This window comes from Octopus sinensis, linkage group LG2, assembly GCF_006345805.1.
Source record: "Octopus sinensis linkage group LG2, ASM634580v1, whole genome shotgun sequence".
NCBI classification, from domain to species: domain Eukaryota; kingdom Metazoa; phylum Mollusca; class Cephalopoda; order Octopoda; family Octopodidae; genus Octopus; species Octopus sinensis.
The window spans coordinates 196,428,621-196,441,588 of NC_042998.1; the positions used below are offsets into that span (position 1 = coordinate 196,428,621).

General features: G+C 37.7%; 1 protein-coding gene across 1 annotated transcript in view; it reads left to right on the forward strand.

Moving 5' to 3' along the window:
- The first annotated feature begins 12,414 nt into the window (after nt 1-12,414).
- LOC115228146 (nascent polypeptide-associated complex subunit alpha, muscle-specific form) overlaps nt 12,415-12,968 on the forward strand; it is a 48,786-nt gene continuing 48,232 nt past the window's right edge. The window contains 1 exon segment of the mRNA XM_029798800.2: nt 12,415-12,502. The gene's annotated coding sequence lies outside the window, so the exon portion shown is untranslated.

Sequence of the window (12,968 nt, forward strand, 5' to 3'; positions counted from 1 at the left end):
GAATTCTTTCTAATTTTGGCACAAGGCTAGCAGTGTTGAGCGGAGGAAACAAGTCGATTATTTCGTTTCAGTGCTTCTACTTATTTTATCGACCTCGAAAGGATGAAAGGCAAAGTTGAACTGAGCGGAATTTAATTACCTAAAAAGAGTCATAAGAAATGCCATTATGCCTTTTGCTCGACACGCCAATGCAATATCATACTCTCTTATTATCCACAGTGGCTGATACAATGATGTAATTTTGTATTTTAATAATAATATTATTCCCGCTCTGTTTACCAGTATATGAGCGCCTAATTTATCTGACTCATATATATATATATAAATATATAATAATAAATATTAGGGAATAAATCCAAATTTACAGGGAAAAAAATCAGATTTAGGATTAAATCGATTTTATAGTAAAATATTATAAAATATTATTCGAGACAAAACCACTATTTTGCAAAACAAACAAGGAAAGACTTAATCAATACATAAAATTTTAATAAATAGTCAAAAAAACCGCCACTACAATCGTTTCTTGTCTTGATCGACAATCTTCAGGTGGACTTCCGACACTGAATTATTGGAAGTCCACCTGAAGATTGTCGATCAAGACAAGAAACGATTGTAGTGGCGGTTTTTTTGACTATTTATTAAAATTTTATGTATTGATTAAGTCTTTCCTTGTTTGTTTTGCAAAATAGTGGTTTTGTCTCTAATAATATTTTATATATAAATATATATATATATAATATGCGTATACTTAACTGGCGTAATCTTCATTTTGGGCTACTTTCCAACTTAACCCTCTATTTTTCGAAAATTCTATGCTACTCATTATGAAAATGATACACAAACCCCGTGTCTGAATATATATATATATATATACACACACACATACATACACATGTTTTCTGAAATAAACGTACACTTCATGGCTCCAAGGAAGCTTATAGGATGTTGTTGCACCTGCATTCACCTCTGAGTCTTACTGCATCTTATAGTAGCAACAGGTGTAAGCTACGTGATGGGGTGCGGAAAAGTTCCTGGCTTTTGGGTAAAAAATACAGGAGGATCGTGATTTTATTCAACATATAGGCGCAGGAGTGGCTGTGTGGTAAGTAGCTTGCTTACCAACCACATGGTTCCAGATTCAGTTCCACTGCGTGGCACATTGGGCAAGTGTCTTCTACTATAGCCTCGAGCCGACCAAAGCCTTGTGAGTGGATATGGCAGACGGAAACTGAAAGAAGCCCGTCGTATATATGTGTGTCTCTGTTTGTCCCCCAGACATTGCTTGACATCGATGCTGGTGTATTTACGTCCCTGTAACTTAGCGGTTCGGCATAAGAGACCGATAGAATAAGTACTAGGCTTACAAAGAATAAGTCCTGCAGTCGATTTACTCGACTAAAGGCAGTGCTCCAGCATGGCCGCAGCCAAATGACTGTAACAAGTAAAAGAGTAAAGAGAGAGTATATTCCAATCTCGGATTCTCACACCTATTCCAGCAGTCCTTCAGTTTTTGTAAGCCCTGTAAAGAGAATTCAGAAGGTTGGGGCCTCCAACCAGTCCTCTGTAGCAGCAATCACTTCCATATATTAATATGGTAAAATTTCCATTCCTTCACATGTTTCTTCCGTTGTGGAAAGAGGTGATAGTCAGAGGGGGCCAAGTCAGGAGAGTAAGGTGGGTGGTTTACTAATTCAAAGCTAAAGTCAGGTATTTTTCATAGAGTTTCATGTGTTGCATGTGCTGGGGCATTGTTCTGCAAAAACAGGACACCACAGCTCAGCTTTCCATGGCGTTTCAGCTACAAAGCTTCATACAGTTCCTACAACAGAGACGTGTAATATTCTGCATTGATGGTGCGACTCTTTGACAGGTATTTTGAGGAGTGCTTCATCATTGTCCCACAACACTGAAGCCAGAATCTTTCCAGCTGACTTCTGTGTCCAAAACTTCTTTGAGACACTGTTTCACATCCATTTTCATGCTGGCATGGGTATTGGATGGTATGACAGGAGTTGGCAAACTCTACTGTTAATTTCTACACTTGGATAATCATATTCGTAGCTGATACAGGTGTTACACAAGTAGCACCTGTGCCGGTGGCACGTAGAAAGCACCTTTCAAGCATTGGGCCTCACAGGCAAAGTGGCTGAGCTCCATTTGAGTGTTGGGCATCACAGAAGCAATGACCTAGACAGCGGCCAGCTGGCAGAAACGTTAGCGTACTGGGTGAAATGTTTAGAATACGTTCTGAGTTCAAATTCCGCCAAGGTCGACTTTGCCCTTCATCCTTTCGGGGTCAATTAAATAAGTACCAGTTATGCACTGGTGTCAATTTAATCGATTTAATCCGTTTGTCTGTCCTTGTTTGTCCTCTTTGTGTGTAGCCCCTTATGGGCAGTAAAGAAATAAGAAGCAATGACCTAGACCTTTGGCAGTATGTGCTTGAGAAGAAGACACATCAAGCTGAGCAAAATCACAGCCGTGGCAGATACCAGTGTCACGCAAATGGCACCCATGCCGGTGGCATGTAAAAGCACCCATTACACACTCGGAGTGGTTGGTGTTAGGAAGGGCATCCAGCCATAGAGACCATGCCAAATCAGACTGGAGCTTGGTGCAGCCTTCCAGCTTACCAGCTCTGGTCAAACAGTCTGCCCATGTCACCATGGACAACAGATGCTAAATGATGATGATGATGATACTCTTCTTGTATATGTGTGTGTGTGTGTGTGTGTGTGTGATGTATATTGTATGTTTGTATATAGGTGTTCAAATAAAATAGAGTCAGATTTTATGTAATGCACCAAAAACAATACTTTCTACAGATCCGCATGTTTTAAGCATCACAGATTACAATTTTAAAAGAAAAACATTTTAAAAAGAGTTTTCTTCTTCCTGGCTTCCTTTTCAGTAACTTTTCAGTTTTGACTTTTATGAAAATTTTATTCATGTTTACACAAATTTTTGAATAATATGAATCTCAGGTGTTTGATACGAAATCTGAAAACATTTTCTAAAGAAACTTAAGACTGAAATTACAGATTTAAATTACGGAGAAAGATAAAGGCAAAAAAAATCTACCTGTTCTTTTCCATTTCTTTTTTTCTTTCTTTTTTTTTTTCTTTTTCACGGGTGATAGGAGCTGAATCATGATCTATAAATGCTTAAACATACACATCCCAAAAAATTATAGTTTTTGGCACACTACAACTCCATTCTATAGAAATGCCATCGCCCATATAATACATTAAATGAACTAATTGCATTGCAATTGTAAGCATTTATTTATTAGCCTTTTGGGTACTTCACTGGTAGTATATTGGATAAATGATATCCCATAGTGGGTTACACTCATAACCCCTATCTCACTTTGTACTTATATATATATATATATATATATATATAGCCTGAGTGGCTACTGTGTTGGTGGCACGTAAAAAAAGCACCATTCAAGCGTGGTCAATGCCAATACCACCTGACTGGCCCCTGTGCTGGCGGCATGTAAGAAGCACCCACTACACTCTCAGAGTGGTTAGTGTTAGGAAGAGCATCCAGTTGTAGAAACCTTGCCAGATCAGATTGGAGCCGGGTGCAGCATTCTGGCTTGCCAGTCCTCAGTCAAACTGTCCACACCATGGCCGCATGAAAAGCGGATGTCAAACAACGATGATGATGATATGTATATAAAAGTTCAAATAGAGGTTAAAATAACCACCTTAAGAGATAAGAAAATACCCAATGAGTTACTGGTTTGTTACCTATTATTTTGTTGTGAACAGTAATATTCATAAAGTAATAGTAATTTGTATGTATATATATATATATAGTTAGAATTCACAAAAAACAAAAGACAAAGACAGGTGTATAAACAACAAACAGGTGTATTAGTTTAACGCTTGAGTTGAGAATGTCTTTTACGTTTCAAGCCTACGCTGTTCAACAGAAAGGAACACAAAAAAATAAAAAGGGAGAGAATAAAAAAAGAAACCTTAAGTAGTTAGCGGTCAATCATGGCAATGGCCGGACAGAGGTGGTCTGACAGGAGAGCTAGGAAGAATGGGAGATAATAAAGTAGCAGTGATCCCAAAACCAAGGTGTGTGTGTGTGTATGTGTGTGTGTGGATAGGGGCAGGTGACCTTAACATGTGGGTGTGTGGATGATGGTATGGGTGCTGGGAAGTGGTCAGTGCTAGTGTGTGCGGAGTGGTGATGGTTGTGTGTTGTGATGTGTTGGTGATATAGCCCAACAGGGAGAGAGTCAGTTTAGATGAGATGTAGTTTGGGTTCGTGCCAATGAAAAGCACCACTGATGCTATATTTCTGGTAAGACAGCTGCAGGAGAAATACCTAGCCAAAGATAAACCTCTGTACCTGGCTTTTGTTGACATGGGGAAAGCCCGATCCCTTATCTGGTGGTCAATGAGGAAACTAGGGATAGATGAATGGTTAGTGAGAGTTGTATGAACCATGTACAGGGATGCTGTCAGTAAGGTGAGGGTTGGCAACGAGTACAGTGAAGAATTCCGGGTAGAGGTAGAGTGATTATATTAGAGTATTAGTTTGAAAGAGGCAAATTCAAAGCCGTCACATATCTAAACACAGAGGGCATATATATAATTTGTGTGTGTAATGGAAGTGGGATGGTGAACATTCAATGCTGAAAAGAAAAATCAAACAACGTTTCAACTCTGTGTATGTGTGTGTGTGTACAAGGGAAGTATGTGAATGTTTATATGTGTGAACCAGTGTTCTTTCAGTAACAAGCGATGATGGATGTCACATCTCAAAAGACAACCACTAGATAACATTGACAAGCGTATTAATTTGTCTTTTTGTTAAAAATAATTATTACAATCACACACACCTACACAAACATATACAAACTCATTAGAGAAAATAATAATTGCCTGAAAGTTTCAAGAATATAAAACGACTGCAGTTGAAAGGTTTATTATAAATTACACATTTAACAGTTCATACATGTGCCTAATTTATTTCTATTAAGAAATTTATGTGATAAATTTTGAATAGGGAGTTTTTACAACATCAACTATAAATCACAGACTGCTTTTTGTGGCTTTAAGTTGTATGAGTTTCGGTTGGTTTCAGTAATGGGGAGCACAACTGAAAGGAAACATCTCTTCAAAAAAGTTGGTATTTACTTGCCAGCTCCCGTATTTAGTCACGGCCAGCTCTATGTGGCCTTAACCCTTTAGCATTTAAACCGGCCATATCTGGCCAAGAATATTCTACCTGTTTTATGTTCAAACAGGCCAGATCTGGTCTCTCACACCAACCCTACAATATTGTTTTAAAAATTAACAGCTACCTCATCAATACCTCATCATAGCTACAAGATAATGCATGATTAATTCAAAAGAATGTAGACGAAGAAGCATTAATTTTGGTAGAATAATGCAAACACTAAAGGGTTAAGTCATACAAGAAGGAAGAAAAACTTTAAAATCCGGCATTCCTTCGATATAACTCTACAAAATCAAAACATTTCACTTCGGGTAATTCCATGGGTTGTGGAGTATAGATATAAAGAAATTATGCCAGCAATGTCTCGTTTTAAACTTGAAGAAAAAAAGCCTTGCATATTTGTTCTTACCTGTTTCATGTGTCTATGTAAAATCTGCAAATTTCCAAGAGGAAAACAGAATCGAACTGTCGTTTGCTTCCACAGAAATACCCGAAGTGAAATGTTTTGATTTTGTCGAGTTATATCGAAGGAATGCCTAAAATCCTTTTGAAGGAAACAAGCAGTCAAGGAATGTTAATTGCAGAAAGATTTTTCACAAAAAATTTGGCAATAAAAGAATTATTAAACTAAAAACTTTTGTACCTTATTTATATATAAAATATGACAATGAGCCCTCATTTTTGATGGCATGGGGCCAGCTAGTTTAACACAGTTCTCAGGAATATACAGTGTGACACAGAATGTGACAAGGATGGTCCTTTGAAATACAGGAACAATTTTTGCCAGCTGAGTGGTCTGGCTGGAGCAATGAGAAATAAAGTGTCTCCCTCAAAGACACACAATGCAACACTGGGAATTGAACTCACAACCTTATGATTGTGAGCCAAATACCACTAACCACTTAGCCACACACCTTCACATGTATAATGTATGAAATATTTTTGCTGAAAATGTTAGATTACAGAAGAGGGTCCACTTGTTTCATTTTAAAATTTGTTAGAATAATGATACAGCATAAGATGGTACAAGGGTCTCTTTGTTAGGAGGCTTTTCAGCTAAAAATAAAATTTTCTATATATACATACATACATACATACACATATATATGTATACATGTATGGTATGTATGTGTGTGTGTGTATATATATATATATATATATATATATATACACACAAAATTTAGAGGACTGACTACTAAAAGGTGGACAGCCTTTATGCTAGATATAGACATCAAAATCGCCATTTTCCACGAAGAATGTGTTCTCAAATAGCATAAAGGCTGTCCACCTTTTAGTAGTCAGTCCTCTAAATTTTGTATGTAAAAAATGTTTAATCTTCGAATTTTTAAAAAATGCTTGGCCACTGGTTTTAATTGATTAATATCAATTTCTACCTTTATTTAATTTTATATATATATATATATATATATATATATATATATATATATATAATATATATATATATATATATATTAAGGTATGTAGAAAAATACAACATGGACAAGAACGTATAACTCTTAGAAGACGATACAATAAACATGGACAGGACATTCGAACCCCTCAGTCTTCAGTCAAGAACCGGATCATCGTAGTAATTTCGGCTGATTAATCTTGAGATTACTAGATCACGGCCAGCCCTCCAAGAAAAACTAAGCAACGAGCATTAGAAAAACTAAGCTGGAAGCGTAGATTTCCTGGAAGAAGGATCGAATGCATACGAACACCAGGACAGCAAAAGGGACAGATATATATATATATATACATATATACATACATACATACATACATGCTTCCCAGAAGTTTAGTATTTAAGTATATATGCACATGTCTAGACATGTAACTATATGCATGAGAATACATACATAAAACAAGACATACAAATCTGTACATGCAATGACTCTAAATACAGCACGTATACACACAAGCAAGGGAAAAATACTCTGTTGATGTTGCTAAAATTCCAATGAAGGAGCCTTGGATCTAGGTTAGAAACCAGCTCTTTCTCTATTGGCAAGAAACCTTGAAATAAAACTGAATAATAAATAACACACACACACACACATACAAGAAGAGACAGGGGGGATAAAATAAAAGATATATGGATAGGTAAACAGTCAACCCTTTTGATCATACAGACAACCTGACACTGTTCCCTGTTTAATGAAACAAACTTCATATCTAAAATGATCCAAATTAAAACCTTACAGAGCCTTTTTAATAAACTATTTGTAAGAGCTGCAGAATTATCCTTTCATCATCATCATTGTTTAACGTCCGCTTTCCATGCTGGCATGGGTTGGACGATTTTGACTGAGGGCTGGCAAACCAGATGGCTACACCAGGCTCCAATCTTGATTTGGCAGAGTTTCTACAGCTGGATGCCCTTCATAACACCAACCACTCCCGGAGTGTAGTGGGTGCTTCTTACATGCCACCGGCACGGGGGCCAGTCAGGTGGTACTGGCAATGACCTTACTCGAATCCTTTTACACATGCCACCGGCACAGGTGCCAGTAAAGCGACATTGGTAATGATCACGCTCGAATGGTGATTTAGAAATATATTTCTAAATCTCTCAGAGATTTATGTAGTAGCAGCACGATAATCTCTGAGAGATTTAGAAATATATTATTTCTATTTTCAAAAATCAGTGAATGTATATGTATATATATATATATATGTTTTCAAAGGCGGATAGGCATCGACAGCTAGCAAGCCTTGCTACTCCAGACTGATGATGAGCAATAACTCTGAAACTAGTCTCTGGATTCTGGCTTTGCTGGGTGGAGGTGCTTATCACCTCCCTTGTAAACATAAGAACACAGGAAATGTGTCAAGTCCAACAGGAAGCGGTGTTTCCTAGGGCTGAATAACAGTAGCATTCTTCCCTTTTATGGGAAGAATACTATCACTTTATAAGCACTGGTTCTATTTCATCATCATCATTAGTAGCAGCAGCAACATTCAGCATCTGTTTTCCCATGCTAGCATGGGTTGGATGGTTTGACAGGAGCTGGCAAGGCTGGAGAGCTGCCCCGGTTCCATGTCTGTTATGCCATGGTTTCTACAGCTGGATGCCCTTCCTGATGCGAAACACTTTACAGAGTGTACTGGGTGCTTTATATGTAGCCCCCCAGTACAGGGTTTTTCACGTAGCACCCGCACGTATATACATATATATGTAAAGCAAGTATCATCATGAGTTAAATCCAGTCTACAATGGAGAAAGCAAGCCACTAGATTTGGTTAAGAGTCAATGAGCAATGGTTAAAAGAATATTCTTTTCTACTCAAGACACAAGACCCGAAATTTTTGGGGAGGACCAGTTGATTAGATTGACCTCAGTATGCATCTGGTACTTAATTTATCGACCCAGAAAGGATGAAAGGCAAAGTTGACCTCAGAGGAATTTGAACTCAGAACATAAAGACAGACGAAATACTTATTTCTTTTACTACCCACAAGGGGCTAAACATAGAGAGGACAAACAAGGATAGACAAATGGATTTAGTCGATTATATCGACCCCAGTGTGTTACTGGTACTTATTTAATCGACCCCGAAAGTATGAAAGGCAAAGTCGACCTCGGCGGAATTTGAACTCAGAACGTAGCGGCAGATGAAATACCAATTTCTTTACTACCCACAAGGGGCTAAACACAGAGAGGACAAACGGATTAAGTCGATTATATTGACCCCAGTGCGTAACTGGTACTTATTTAATCAACCCTGAAAGGATGAAAGGCAAAGTCGACCTCGGCAGAATTTGAACTCAGAACATGGCGGCAAATGGAATCCCTATTTCTTTACTACCCACAAGGGGCTAAACACAGAGGGGACAAACAAGGACAGACAAACGGATCAAGGCGATTATATCGCCCCCAGTGCTTAACTGGTACTTATTTAATCGACCCTGAAAGGATGAAAGGCAAAGTCGACATCAGCAGAATTGAACTCAGAACGTAACGGTAGACGAAATACCACTAAGCATTTCGCCCAGCATGCTAACAACTCTGCCAGCTCGCCGCATTGATTAAAAGAATATTGAGTGAAGTCTAGTAACCAGTTGATCCTGCAAGTAGGGCCTCATCTCAATGAGGGGTGGTGACGTGCAATAATGCTGTCGAGAGGAAGGCCCTGAAACAGCACTCATTCTCTCCTGCTGACCCCATAAACCGGCTAGTGTCCAGTAAGCAGAGCTTTCAAGAGGTAGCACTTGTATCTGCAAGTTGTTCACAAATAATGTTTGACTGTATGGATGTGTGTATGTGTATTTGCCTCATCCAACTGTTGACAACCGGTGGTGGTTTGTTTACATCACCATAACTTAGCGATTCAGCAAAAGACAATAGAATATGTATGAAACTTTAAAAAAATACTGGGGTCAATTTGTTTGACTAAAACCCTTCAAAGTGATGCCCCAGCATGGGCACAGCCAACACCTGGGGCAAAAGATGAAAAAGTTGTATTGGCACTGGAGTGGCTGTATGGTAAGAAGTTCACTTCCCAACCTCATGGTTCCAGGTTCAGTCCCATTGTGTTTTCTACTATAGCCTCAAAACTTTGTGAAGGGATTTGTTTGACGGAAACTAAAAGAAGCCCATCATATATATATATATATATATATCTGTGATACACGATCCCTATTGATCGTTTTTTCCTTTCCTTTTTACGATCCCTTTTGATAGAAAACCTACCCCCCTTTTATTTATTCTTTTTCTCCCCAAAAAGAAAAAAACTCTACTTTGTATTTTGTTCCCTCTGTGTTCAGCCCTGTGTGGCTAATAAATAAACGTGTGTGTGTGTGTAAACACACTTATCCTTGTGTCTGTTTGCCCTCCCTGCCGCCGCTTGACAACCAATGTTGTTGTGTTTACGTCTCCGTAACTTAGCGGTTCGGCTAAAAAGACAATACAACAAATACGAGGTTTTAAAAAAAATATATAGAGTTGATCCGATCAACTATAATTCCATTAATGCGGTGCCCCAGCCTTGCTTCAGTCTAATGACTGAAACAAGTAAAAGATAAAATAAAATGCTGTGTGGTAAGTAGCTTGCTAACCAACCACATGGTTCCGGGTTCAGTCCCACTGCATGGCATCTTGGGCAAGTGTCTTCTGCTATAGCCCTGGGCCGACCAATGCCTTGTGAGTGGATTTGGTAGACGGAAACTGAAAGAAGCCTGTCGTATATATACATATATATATATATATATTATATATATATATATATGTGTGTGTCTGTGTTTGTCCCCCTAGCATTGCTTGACAACCGATACTGGTGTGTTTACGTCCCCGTCACTTAGCGGTTCGGCAAAAAGCAACCGATAGAATAAGTACTGGGCTTACAAAGAATAAGTCCCGGGGTCGATTTGCTCGACTAAAGGCGGTGCTCCAGCATGGCCGCAGTCAAATGACTGAAACAAGTAAAAGAATAAAAGAGTAGAGCTGTATATACAGGGTGTAGCAGAATAATCTCCCATATTTTACATGGCCACTGGTATGGCCCAAGCGAGCAGATGGTAACGGTGCTTCGATGTAGAATTAACCGTTTTACTCCCGTATCGTAATGGCTTTTATTGGTGCATACTGTAGTTTTTTTTTTCTGTTGAAACGTTTATCATCCTGCAAAATGTGGGAGTCTTATTATTATTTTGCCACAGCCTGTAATATGTATGTATAATATATATATATATATATATGATCAGCTGAGTGTCTCTAACAGAAGCATCAAATCCGTCTAGCTGAATGGTGCAGTGATGGTGAAGGGCGTAAATATACTCTGATAGCCATAAACATCTAGAAACAGGTGCTTTAGAAATATCCTGAATATTATTACTAATAAAAGGCTAGAAATTCAGAGCAAGGAAAACCCCTTTCCGCCCGAATTAACGCGTAGAAGACACCCAAAACAGCCAAGATATAGCGAGACGAAAAGTGAGTGGAGATAGGCAGTTCACCAGACAGGGAGGGATGTTTGGCAAGGCAAGTCAAGACTTAAGTGTGGAACTTTTGAGTGGGAAAAGGAAAGCAGGGATGCCTGATTATTATCGGGAGAAGATTAAGATTAAGAGATGGGGTACTGAAAATGAGAGATATGACATAGGGGTCATAGGAGAAGGCATTGGAAACAGCCTGTTCCACCAGGCGTTTGAGCAGGCCACGATTAGGACGATGATGATGATGTGCGCGCGTGTATATATGTGTGCGTGTGTGTGTGTTGTAAATTAGCGTTTAATTGCTAAACGCTTATCGAAATCTTAAATACATAGAATTTATTAAATGCGTTCATCGGATATTTTTTAAAATCCTTCCTACTTTCAGAATGTTAAAAAACAAAAACAAACTTGTAACTTTTTTTTATTATTAATTTCTGGAGAAAATGAGTATAATTTTCGTCATCAGCTTGCAAAAAAGAAAAAAACTACATCCAATACTGAAAATTTGAGAACATTCTGACGATAGGAAGGTTTTACCCACCTTCATACATGTATGTATATTAATATATACATATATATTATATATATATATATATATATATATCTGTAAATATAATATGTGACAATTATTCGGTAGTAGCCAAGATAAAACTCTTGAGTTTCGGATGCCGAGGTGGAAATCCACACCACCACCTCATCGGTTATCCGGCCATCGGAAAAACGCTATTTTTACCAATATATATATATGTGTGTGTGTGTGTATATATATATATATATATATATATATATATATATACACGCACACACACATATATATGACATTCAGTAACATACAGATAATGCAATATCTTGGTGTGTGTGTGTGTGTATATATATATATATACTATACATATGTGTGCTACATATGCTTTGGCCCTTCCTTCTGCCTGAACTTGTAAACATGAAATAAAATCTCATTTCTCTTCTCTTTCCATTTTCCCTACCCCCCCCCGACCCATCGTCGTCGCATTAATTAAAATCTCCTCTCAACAATCAATTGCATATACATTATTAACCAATCAAATTAACGCATTCATTTTTAAATTACGCTCCTTCTGCCGGAACCGAACCACTACTAAATATGTAATATTTCAAATATTCTCTCAAACCACTGTAATATTAAAAAATAAGTTATTTTACAGTAAAAGCAGAAAATAAAATAATCATATAGATCGAAATTTATCTCTAATAAGATGAAACGAATCCATTTTATTGCAGTTTAGTTGGCGCACTATGTTACGAAGCGGAGTAATATTTAGTGCACTCGTTAGTTAGTCCGTTTTAGTATCATAATATTTGAACGTCGATAGTTTTTCTCGTAAGTAATACTTTTCCGTCCACTTTGGTGCTTTAAATTATTTTGCAATCCTTTTTACTATAAATTATTATCAATTTTATGTCTCTAGATGAAAGTCAATATCATCTTGAGCGTGCTGAATGTTTTCTTTTAACCCTTTCATTGTCTTTGTTTGTCAAATGTAATATTTTAGCTGCAAAACCAATGAAAGAACCGAATCTCATCTTCCTTCTTTCTTAATCTCTTTCTCTGCTTCTCTCCCACCTTGCTTCGCTTATTTTCCTTCAAATATCACATTTCTCTTATCTCCATTTCACACTTACCCAAGCCAGATGGTTTATTTTACCTTTCTTTTACCTAGAACCAATTATTCATTTACATTTCAATACTCCAATTAACCCACAGCTACTCCAATTAACCCACAGCTTCTCCAATTAACGCCGGCGCCCTTTATAAACTCTATGGAAACACTTGGTCTTCAAACTTA